The sequence below is a fragment of the Giraffa tippelskirchi genome, chromosome 12, assembly GCF_054371585.1.
Source record: "Giraffa tippelskirchi isolate mGirTip1 chromosome 12, T2T-mGirTip1v1.2.pri, whole genome shotgun sequence".
Classification (NCBI taxonomy): domain Eukaryota; kingdom Metazoa; phylum Chordata; class Mammalia; order Artiodactyla; family Giraffidae; genus Giraffa; species Giraffa tippelskirchi.
Window position 1 is genome coordinate 129,042,495 of NC_137286.1, and position 10,112 is coordinate 129,052,606.

The window sequence follows — 10,112 nt, forward strand, 5'->3', positions numbered from 1 at the left end:
ACTGCAGATGGTGACTGCAGCCAAGAAATGAAAAGACACTTACTCCTTGGAAGGAAAGTTATGACCAACCTAGACAGCATATTAAAAAGCAGAGACATTACTTTGTCAACAAAAGTCTGTCTACTCAAGGCTATGGTTTTTCCAGTAGTCATGTATGGATGTGAGATTTGGACGGTGAAGAAAGCTGAGCGCCGAAGAATTGATGCTTTTGAACTGTGGTGATGGAGAAGACTCTTGAGAGTCTCTTGGACTGCAAGGAGATCCAACCAGTCCATCCTAAAGGAGATCAGTCCTGGATGTTCATTGGAAGGACTGATGTTGAAGCTGAAACTCCAGTACTTTGGCCACCTGATGCGAAGAGCTGACTCATTTGGAAAGACTGGGAAAGATTGAGAGCAGGAAGAGAAGGGGACGACAGAGGATGAGATGGTTGTATGGCATCACCGACTCAATGTACATGGGTTTGGCAGACTCCGGTAGTTGGTGATGGACAGTGAGGCCTGGCATGCTGTGGTTCATCAGGTCGCAAAGAGTCGGACATGACTGAGCGACTGAACTGAACTGATACAATATTTATATTTCTCTTTCTGACTTACTTCACTCTGTATAATAGGCTCCACATAAAGAATTGCAGACATTGTTCTTTTATTGTATTATTTCGAGCTGACATGCCTGATCAGACTTTTTTTTTTTTTTTTGACATATCTGTAGTCTGGATTGACTAGGACATCTAGATCTAGAACTTTATAAGAACTCCCAGGTTATAATTTTGCCTGGAATTTCCCACTTCCATTCTTCTTTCTGCTTAATCACAATGGAACATTTGCTTCTTCAACTTTCCTGTTATCAGAACATTTGACAGTTTGTTAAGTTTCAGTCCCCTCTAACAATTTTTAGTTTCCCCTTCTTTAAACAGCCACCTTCCCAATGTCTTCCCATATGATAACTTTGCTCATCCACCCCTTCCCTAAGACATTTCTGAATTTTCCTTTGAGCATTTTCTTACTGGCAATTTTTACTGTCACTCAATTTTAACAGTTTTTTCCAGTGAAATTTCTCCTTACCGAAGCCTGTCTTTGTTTTTTACTTAACAGAACACTTATTTTAGTAAAATCACTAACATAATATGCTTTAGTCTACCATCTTGCTATTGGTTTTCTAATAATTCTATCTGCTTTTGTACTTATATTTATCCCTTTCTTTCTTTAAAATTATTCAGTATTTATCCAGTATTACATTTTTGCTATTTAGTTGTAACTTTTTCTTCCCTGTTAGATTTTTAGATGCTCTGTCCTTTATTATTCTTTTAGTAGCTATACTACTACTTTCAACATGGATCAATGATGTCTTGTGATCTGCTCTAAATGAGTAATTTATCACTTCACCCAAAGGCACGAAACTTCCTAGTTTAACTATTCATTAGTCTCATTTCATTTTTACTACTGTTACAGAATACTTTATTTTACATATGTTATTTTGTTGTTGTTTAGTCGTGAATTGATGGCTGACTCTTTTGGACCCCATGCCAGGCTTCCCTGTCCTTCGCTATCTCCCAGAGTTTGCTAGATCTCATGTCCATTGAGTCAGTGATGCCATCCAACCATCTTATCCCCTGTCACCCCCTTTTCCTCTTGCCTTCCATCTTTCCCAGCATCAGGGTCTTTTTCAATGAGTCAGTTCTTCACATCAGGAGGCCAAAGTATTGGAGCTTCAGCTTCAGCATCAGTCCTTCCAGTGAGTATTTAGGGTTGATTTCCTTTAGGATTGACTGGTTGGATCTCCTTGCTGCCCAAGGGACTCTCAAGAGTCTTCTCCAACACCACAGTCTGAAAGCATCAGTTCTTTGGTGCTCAGTCTTCTTTATGGTCCAACTCTCACATCCATACATGATGAGGGAAAAACTACAGCTTTGACTATACCGATCTTTGTTGGCAAAATGATGTCTCTGCTTTTGAACATGCTAGGTAGTTTTGCCATAGCTTTTCCTTCAAGGGACAAGTGTCTTCTAATTTCATGGCTGCAGTCATCATCTGCAGTGATTTTGGAGTGCAAGAAAATAAAGTGTGTCACTGTTTTCATTTTTTTGCCCATCTACTAACCGTGAATAATGGGACTGGACACCGCAACCTTAGTTTTTTGGATGTTGAATTTGAAGCCAATTTTTTCACTCTCCCTTTTCATCATAATCAAAACACTCTTTAGTTCTTCTTTGTTTTCTGCCATTAGGGTGGTACCATTTGCATTTCTGAGGTTGTTAATATTTCTCCTGGCAATTTTGATTCCAGCTTGTGATTCACCCAGCCTGGCATTTCACATGATGTAATCTGCATGTAAGATAAGCAAGCAGGGTGACAATATACAGCCTTAATGTACTCCTTTACCAATTTCAAACCAGTCTGTTGTTTCATTTCTGGTTCTAATCACTGTTTCTTGACCTGCATACAGGTTTCTCATGAGGCAGATAAGTCCCTACATATGCTATAAGTCCCATAATATTTATTATTAATGTAATTTTTTCATATCAATATTAATTTCTGCTTCCCAGATATACACTGTTTCTGTTTTTACTTCTTGAAGTTGCTTGGGTTTCATCATATGGTATATTTCTCACAGAAAATGTCTATAGCTTCAAATTGTTTTAAGTTTTTCTTTGGGAGATTGAAAACATCTTTGTTTTACTTTCATTTTTAAAGTTCTTTTTACTGATTATAGACTCAAACAGTACTGTTTTACTCTGGTGCAGTTTTGAAAATGCCCTAGGAAAACAGCTACTTTAAGTGTGGGTCACAATTCATAATCTTTCCTTCTCTCAAGGAAGCTCTTCATTCTGGTTGATTGCAGTTCAACACCTGGTACACTTGTTTTCACTATTTCGTACAAATTTAACTGGAGGAGAAGTTACTCTGATACCCACTACTCTGTTACAATCAGATTCAGAGGGATTCAACCTTTACTCTAATTCATCTGAAGGATTTTACCCATTATTTGGAACTTTGAAAACTCTATCAAAATAGACCATTTTTGTTCTCAATAAAAAAAATTGTTATTTAAACTGAGAGAAATAGACATAAGGTCCTCCTTAATGAATGATTCAAAACTGTGACTTTAATATTTTTAAACACTCATAAATTTTTTCTAGAATTTGTCTGTTGTTGAAGTGTTTTATGAAAGTAATATTTAGCTTTTTGATTAAATTTGATTCAAAATGCCAAAGAAAAGCAATACCAAAAGTGTAGACATAGGAAAACAAACAGTATAAATTAACTAGTATATTAATTACTGTGTTAATCTTAATCATTCCCTGATCTTTCTTCTAGAGTTGGTTTAAATTCCTATTTGAGGATGTTTTCTTGAAAACAGATAGTTTTATCATATTATAATGATAAAACACTTATGTATAATATATGAAATAAACCATCACCATCATACATTATTAAGGTTTTAGAATAATACATAACTTCAACTTCCCAGTGCTTCATGTGATGGAGTCTCAGATACATATACAGTCTTTTGTCTTATCTCTGTTCCCTAGATTCATGAGTTAGGCATAGTGATTTTCATTCTTGAGATTTCAAAAATGCTTAGGTCTCATAAGGTTCTGAATGTCACTGAGGTTTTAAAGATTCTTGGTCTCTTCAGGGGTTCTCTAATTTCTTTTTTATTATTGTACTCATCTCCCCTACTGCCACTGCCATATCTCCACCACCACTGCTAATAGCCAAGAAACAGCTGTAATGTAAAATAAAATATGAAATATTTCATTTTATATTGTCTTTTATTCTACTTCCCTCAAATATTCAGTTTTTCATCTCTACATTTTACTGCATTGTCAATTTTCAGAATGTAGAACTGTAATATCTCTTGTACCAAAATGTCTTTTATTCCTCCTGAAGATTTAACTAATATGAGTGCATGAAGTATTGTACCTGGTATTTCAGTATGTGAGAATCTTCTTCGTGAAAATTATACATTTAGATTTCACATTATATATAAATACTTTCATACTCTGCTGTCAATATATATTATATGCTTGAAAAATGAAGCATTAATATGTATATAGATTCTTCACTCCATTCTTGATGTTGTCTGTGGGGCCCACTGTCAATTATCATCTACCAAAGGGTCAATCTGAATGTCATATTTATCTCTTAATGCTTTGAATAATTTGGAAGAATCAAATTTACACTTGTAAGTTACATTTCTACTAAGAAATAAAACAATATTTCTTAGAATGAGATAATTTTAAACAACTATTTTTGATTCATTTTCAAAATTACTATGCATATGTAGATAAACATTATACTCATGAAAATATGTACACATACATAAATATAAATTAAAAACTTCAGGTTTTCTTTTCATATGTACACCACACACAGACAAACATGCACATATGCAGATAAAACTTGCCTGTATGATAAATGATTCTGTGTGAGAAATAGTTAAATATTTTAAACATGATCAAGAAAACATTATCATTTTATAAAATATATAAGTGATGTTATGTGAGCATCCTTTTAAGCAGCAACAATGACAACATATATAATGTTGTCAGGAGCCTTTATTTTAAAAGGAATCATTGTAAGCAAGAACAAGTAACATTAGCCATATCTTTGTCATAAGCACTGGAAAAATTGTCCCTCAATGGGGAATTTCTAAGAATCATCTCTTGTTTTTATTCTATAAGAACAATGTGTCCTCATGCATTATTTATATTGGGTCAGAAACAGAGTGAGAAAAAAATATAGTGAAACATGAATTTACATTTATATACAGGATATATTTTAGAATTTTAAACGGAACACAATCACAGTTCTATAGATCTGAGTATACTGTCATTCAACATCTGAAAATAGATTCAATGCTTCCTATTACTATAGGAGTGTGGTTCAAAATAAATAGTAAATAACATACTAAAAATAATAAATTTTATTTTTCATCCAAAATAAATTGCACTCTTCTTACGACTAGAATAAGGTAAGGATCCAGTAAGAATCAACCTTTCCCATCATTAAAGTTTTTGAATGATACACAACTTCAACCTCTGAATACTTCATGGATGGAGCCTCATATCTATTTATCTGTCCACACACATATAGTTTTTTGTCTGGTCTCTGTTCCCTAGATATATGAGTTCAGTTCAGTTCAGTCGCTCAGTTGTGTCTGACTCTTTGCAATCCCATGGACTGCAGCATGCCAGGCTTCCCTGTCCATCACGAACTCCTAGAGCTTGCTCAAACTCATGTCGACTGAGTCGGTGATGCCATCCAACCATCTAATCCTCTGCTGCCCCTTTCTCCTCCCGCCTTCAATCGTTCCCAGCTCAGGGTCTTTCAAATGAGTCAGTTCTTCATATCAGGTGGCCAAAGTACTGGAGTTTCAACTTCAACATCAGTCCTTCCAATGAACATTCAGGACTGATTTCTTAGGATGGATTGATAGGATCTCCCTGAAGTTCAAGGGACTCTCAAGACTCTTCTCCAACACCACAGTTCAAAAGCATCAATTCCCCTGTGCTCAGCTTTCTTTATAGTCAAGCTCACACATCCATACATGACTACTGGAAAAACCATAGCCTGGACTAGATGATCCAGATCCTGGACTAGGAACCAGAGATCAAATTGCCAATATCCGCTGGATCATCGAAAAAGCAAGAGACTTCCAGAAAAACATCTATTTCTGCTTTATTGACTATGCCCAAGCCTTTGACTGTGTGGATCACAATAAACTGTGGAAAATTCTGAAAGAGATGAGAATACCAGACCATCTGACCTGTCTCTTGAGAAACCTGTATGCAGGTCAGGAAGCAACAGTTAGAACTGGACATGGAACAACAGACTGGTTCCAAAGAGGAAAAGGAGTACATCAAGGCTGTAGATTGTCACCCTGCTTATTTAACTTATATGCAGAGTACATCATGAGAAACGCTGGGCTGGAAGAAACACAAGCTGGAATCAAGGTTGCCTGGAGAAATATCAATAACCTCAGATATGCGGATGACACCACCCTTATGGCAGAGAGTGAAGAAGAACTAAAGAGCCTCTTGATGAAGGTGAAGGAGGAGAGTGAAAAAGTTGGCTTAAAGCTCAACGTTCAGAAAACTAAGATCATGGCATCTGGTCCCATCACTGCATGGGAAATAGATGGGGAAACAGTGGAAACAGTGTCAGACTTTATTTTTCTGGGCTCCAGAATCACAGCAGATGGTGACTGCAGCCATGAAATTAAAAGACGCTTGCTTCTTGGAAGGAAAGTTATGACCAACCTAGATAGCATATGAAAAAGCAGTGATGTTACTTTGCCAACAAAGGTCCGTCTAGTCAAGGCTATGGTTTTTCCAGTGGTCATGTATGGATGTGAGAGTTGGACGGTGAAGAAAGCTGAGTGCTGCAGAATTGATGCTTTTGAACTGTGGTGTTGGAGAAGACTCTTGAGAGTCCCTTGGACTGCAAAGAGATCCAATCAATCCATCCTAAAAGATTTCAATCCTGGGTGTTCATTGGAAGGTGTGATGTTGAAGCTGAAACTCCATTACTTTGGCCACCTCATGCGAAGGGTTGACTCATTGGAAAAGACCCTAATGCTGGGTAGGATTGGGGGCGGGAGGAGAAGGGGATGACAGAGGATGAGATGGTTGGATGGCATCACCGACTCGATGAACATGGGTTTGGGTAGACTCCGGGAGTTGGTGATGGACAGAGAGGCCTGGCGTGCTGCAATTCATGGGGTCGCAAAGAGTCGGACACGACTGAGCGACTGAACTGAACTGAACTGGACTGGATGAGCCTTTGTTGACAGGGTAATGTCTCTGCTTTTTAATATGCTGTCTAGGTTGGTCATTACTTTCCTTCCAAGGAGAAATCATCTTTTAATTTCATGGCTGCAGTCACCATCTGCAGTGAATATGGAGCCCAAGAAAATAAATTCTCTCATTGTTTCCACTGTTTCCATATTTATTTGCCATGAAGTGATGGGACCAGATGTCATGATATTAGTTTTCTGAATGTTAAGTTTTAAGCCAGCTTTTTCACTCTCCCCTTTCACTTTCATCAAGAGGCTCTTTAGTTCTTTTTCTCTTTCTTCCATGAGAGTGATGTCATCTGCCTATCTGAGGTTATTGATATTTCTCTCGGCAATCTTGATTCCTGCTTGTCACTTCATCCCTCCAACATTTCTCACAGTGTACTCTGCATATAAGTTAAATAAGCAGGGTGACAATATACAACTTTGACATATTCCTTTCCTGATTTGGAACCAGTCTGTTGTTCCATGTCCAGTTCTAACTGTTGTTTCTTGACCTGCTTACAGATTTCTCAAGAGGCAGGTCAAGCGGTGGTATTCCTATCTCTTTAAGAATTTTCCACAGTTTGTTGTGATCCACACAGTCAAAGGCTTTGGCATAGTCAATAAAGGAGAAGTAGATTTTTTTTCTGGAAATCTCCTGCGTTTTCAATGATCCAACATGAGTTACGCATAATGATTTTCATTCTTGAGATTTGAAAGTTGGACATGACTTTGTGACTAAAAACAACATGTCGTTTAATATTCACTATAATCCTAAACATTGCTCACGTTTATATTTAACTTACAGATAAGGAAAGATGAGGTGAGGTCTGAAAAGATTATAAAATAATCCAAAGGCCATAAAAAAAAACACACCACAAAACCAGTGCTTGAGCTCAGTCAGGTGTAGTGAATTTCACATTCTTATTAATCACTAGAGGGTAACAGTACCCACTAGATATATGGTGATAAATAATCTGATGATAATATCTTTGTCAAATAAGTAACAAAAAATAGAGGAAGCCAATGTCTTTCTGAAAAGGATTGTCTTCAATTCAATGATGAATCATTTTCACACATATAAATTTGCAATGAGTCAGTAAACATTTCTAGGAAATAAATGAAAAAAGTCACAATTGTAGAATCTTGTTTAATGAAGCAATTATGATGAAAATGTTTCAAATGAATCATAGAGAATGAAGCATTTGGTGATTTACAGAAATCTCTGGGTATTTAGTTAATGAACAGTATACATGGCCACTTGTGAAGGAAATGGCAACCCACTCCAGTATTCTTGCCTGAAAAATCTTATGGACAGAAGAGTATGGTGGGCTACAGTCCATGGGATCACAAAGAGTCAGACACGACTGAGGCAGTTAAGCACACATGGCCACACGTGAACACCAGAGAAGGTGTATTTCTGCAAATACAATATTAAATTCTTTCCTTCTTCTGTTTTAAGTCAATTTTATTATAAAACCAAAGAATTAGAAGGGAGGAGAGAAAAAATTTCTGTCTCTACAAAGTCAACAGGGTCTCTGACAATATCAGATATGACATTGCCCTTTAAATGTTATAGAAAACCACATTTATCATCATGGATTCAACATGGTGGGTTTCCTAGGTGGATGAGTGGTAACGAATCTGCCTGTCAATGCAGGAGACGCGTATTTGGTCAGGAAGACCCCCTAGAGAAGGAAATGACAACCCATTCCAGATTCTTGCCTGGACAGAGGACCCTGGTGGGCCATGGGGTCACAAAAGAGTCTGATACAGCATAGTGACTAAACAACAATATCCAATGTGGTGGATTAAGTATGAATGGACAACATAATTGTCCATGCAAGCTTCGTTTAATAAACACCAGTTTTCAATTCCTGGGCCCATTGGGTCTTTATTAGTTGAATATTAATATATGGACAGTCTTCTCAGTTGGTCATCAATGAGATACTAGATATTTCTAATACAGTTACAATTCCCTGTGCCCTTGAATGTGAGCAACTTAGATGTCATGTGAATCACAGTTGATGAAAACCCATTACATCTTAATGTGAAGATCCTTGTTAATGATTGGAATATCTCAGACATTAACTATTTGAGTATACTGAAGATATACTGAAGCCTTCCTCAGTGATCAGGGCAAAGAAATAGAGGAAAACAATAGAATGAGAAAGACTAGAGATCTCCTCAAGAAAATCAGAGGTACCAAGGGAACATTTCAGGCAAAGATGGGCTGAATAAATGACAGAAATAGTATGGACCTAACAGAAGCAGAAAATATTAAGAAGAGGTAGCAAAAAGACGGAAGAACGGTACAAAAAATATCTTCACTACCCAGTTGATAATGATGGTGTGATCACTCACCTGGAGCCAGGCATCCTGGAATGTGAAGTCAAGTGGGCTTTAAGAAGCATCACTACCATCTCTTCCCTTCTGTGGCCATCGCTGTAGCTCCAGCGGCCAAAATGAAGTTCAATCCCTTTGTGACTTCTGACTGAAGCAAGAATCGAAAAAGGCATTTCAATGCACCTTCCCACATTCACAGGAAAATTATGTCTTCTCCTCTTTCTAAAGAGCTAAGACAAGCACAACGTTCGATCCATGCCCATCCGAAAGGATGATGAAGTTCAGGTTGTACGAGGGCACTACAAAGGGCAGCACATTGGCAAAGTAGTCCAGGTTTACAGCAAGAAATACGTTATCTACATTGAACGAGTGCAGCGGGAGAAGGCTAATGGCACAACTGTCCATGTGGGCATTCACCCCAGCAAGGTGGTTATCATCAGACTAAAACTGGACAAAGATCACAAAAAGATCCTCAAACGTAAAGCCAAATCTCACCAAGTAGGAAAGGAAAAGGGAAAATATAAGGAAGAAACAATTGAGAAGATGCAGGAATAAAGTCATCTTGTCTACAGCTTTCATTAAAAACTGTTAAAAAAAAAAAAAAGATGCATCACTACAAACAAAGCTAGTGGAAGTGATGGAATTCCAGTTGAGCTATTTCAAATCCTAAAAGATGATCCTATGAAAGTGCTGCACTCAATATACCAGCAAATTTAGAAAACTCAGCAGTGGCCACAGGACTGGAAAAGGTCAGTTTTCATTCCAATCCCAAAGAAAGGCAATGACAAAGAATGCTCAAACTACTGCACAATTGCACTCATCTCACAGGCTAGTAAATAATGCTCAAAATTCACCAAGCCAGGCCTTAGCAATACATGAACCGTGAGCTTCCAGATGTTCAAGCTGGTTCTAGAAAAAGCAGAGGAAACAGAGATCAAAATGCCAACATCCGCTGGATCATTGAAAAAGCAAGAGAGTTCTAG

The 10,112-nt window shown here is 37.4% G+C and overlaps 1 pseudogene; it reads left to right on the forward strand.

The window, feature by feature from the left end:
• The first annotated feature begins 9,228 nt into the window (after positions 1-9,228).
• Positions 9,229-9,684, forward strand: LOC145530593 (large ribosomal subunit protein uL24 pseudogene; annotated as a pseudogene).
• The last annotated feature ends 428 nt before the right edge of the window (positions 9,685-10,112 follow it).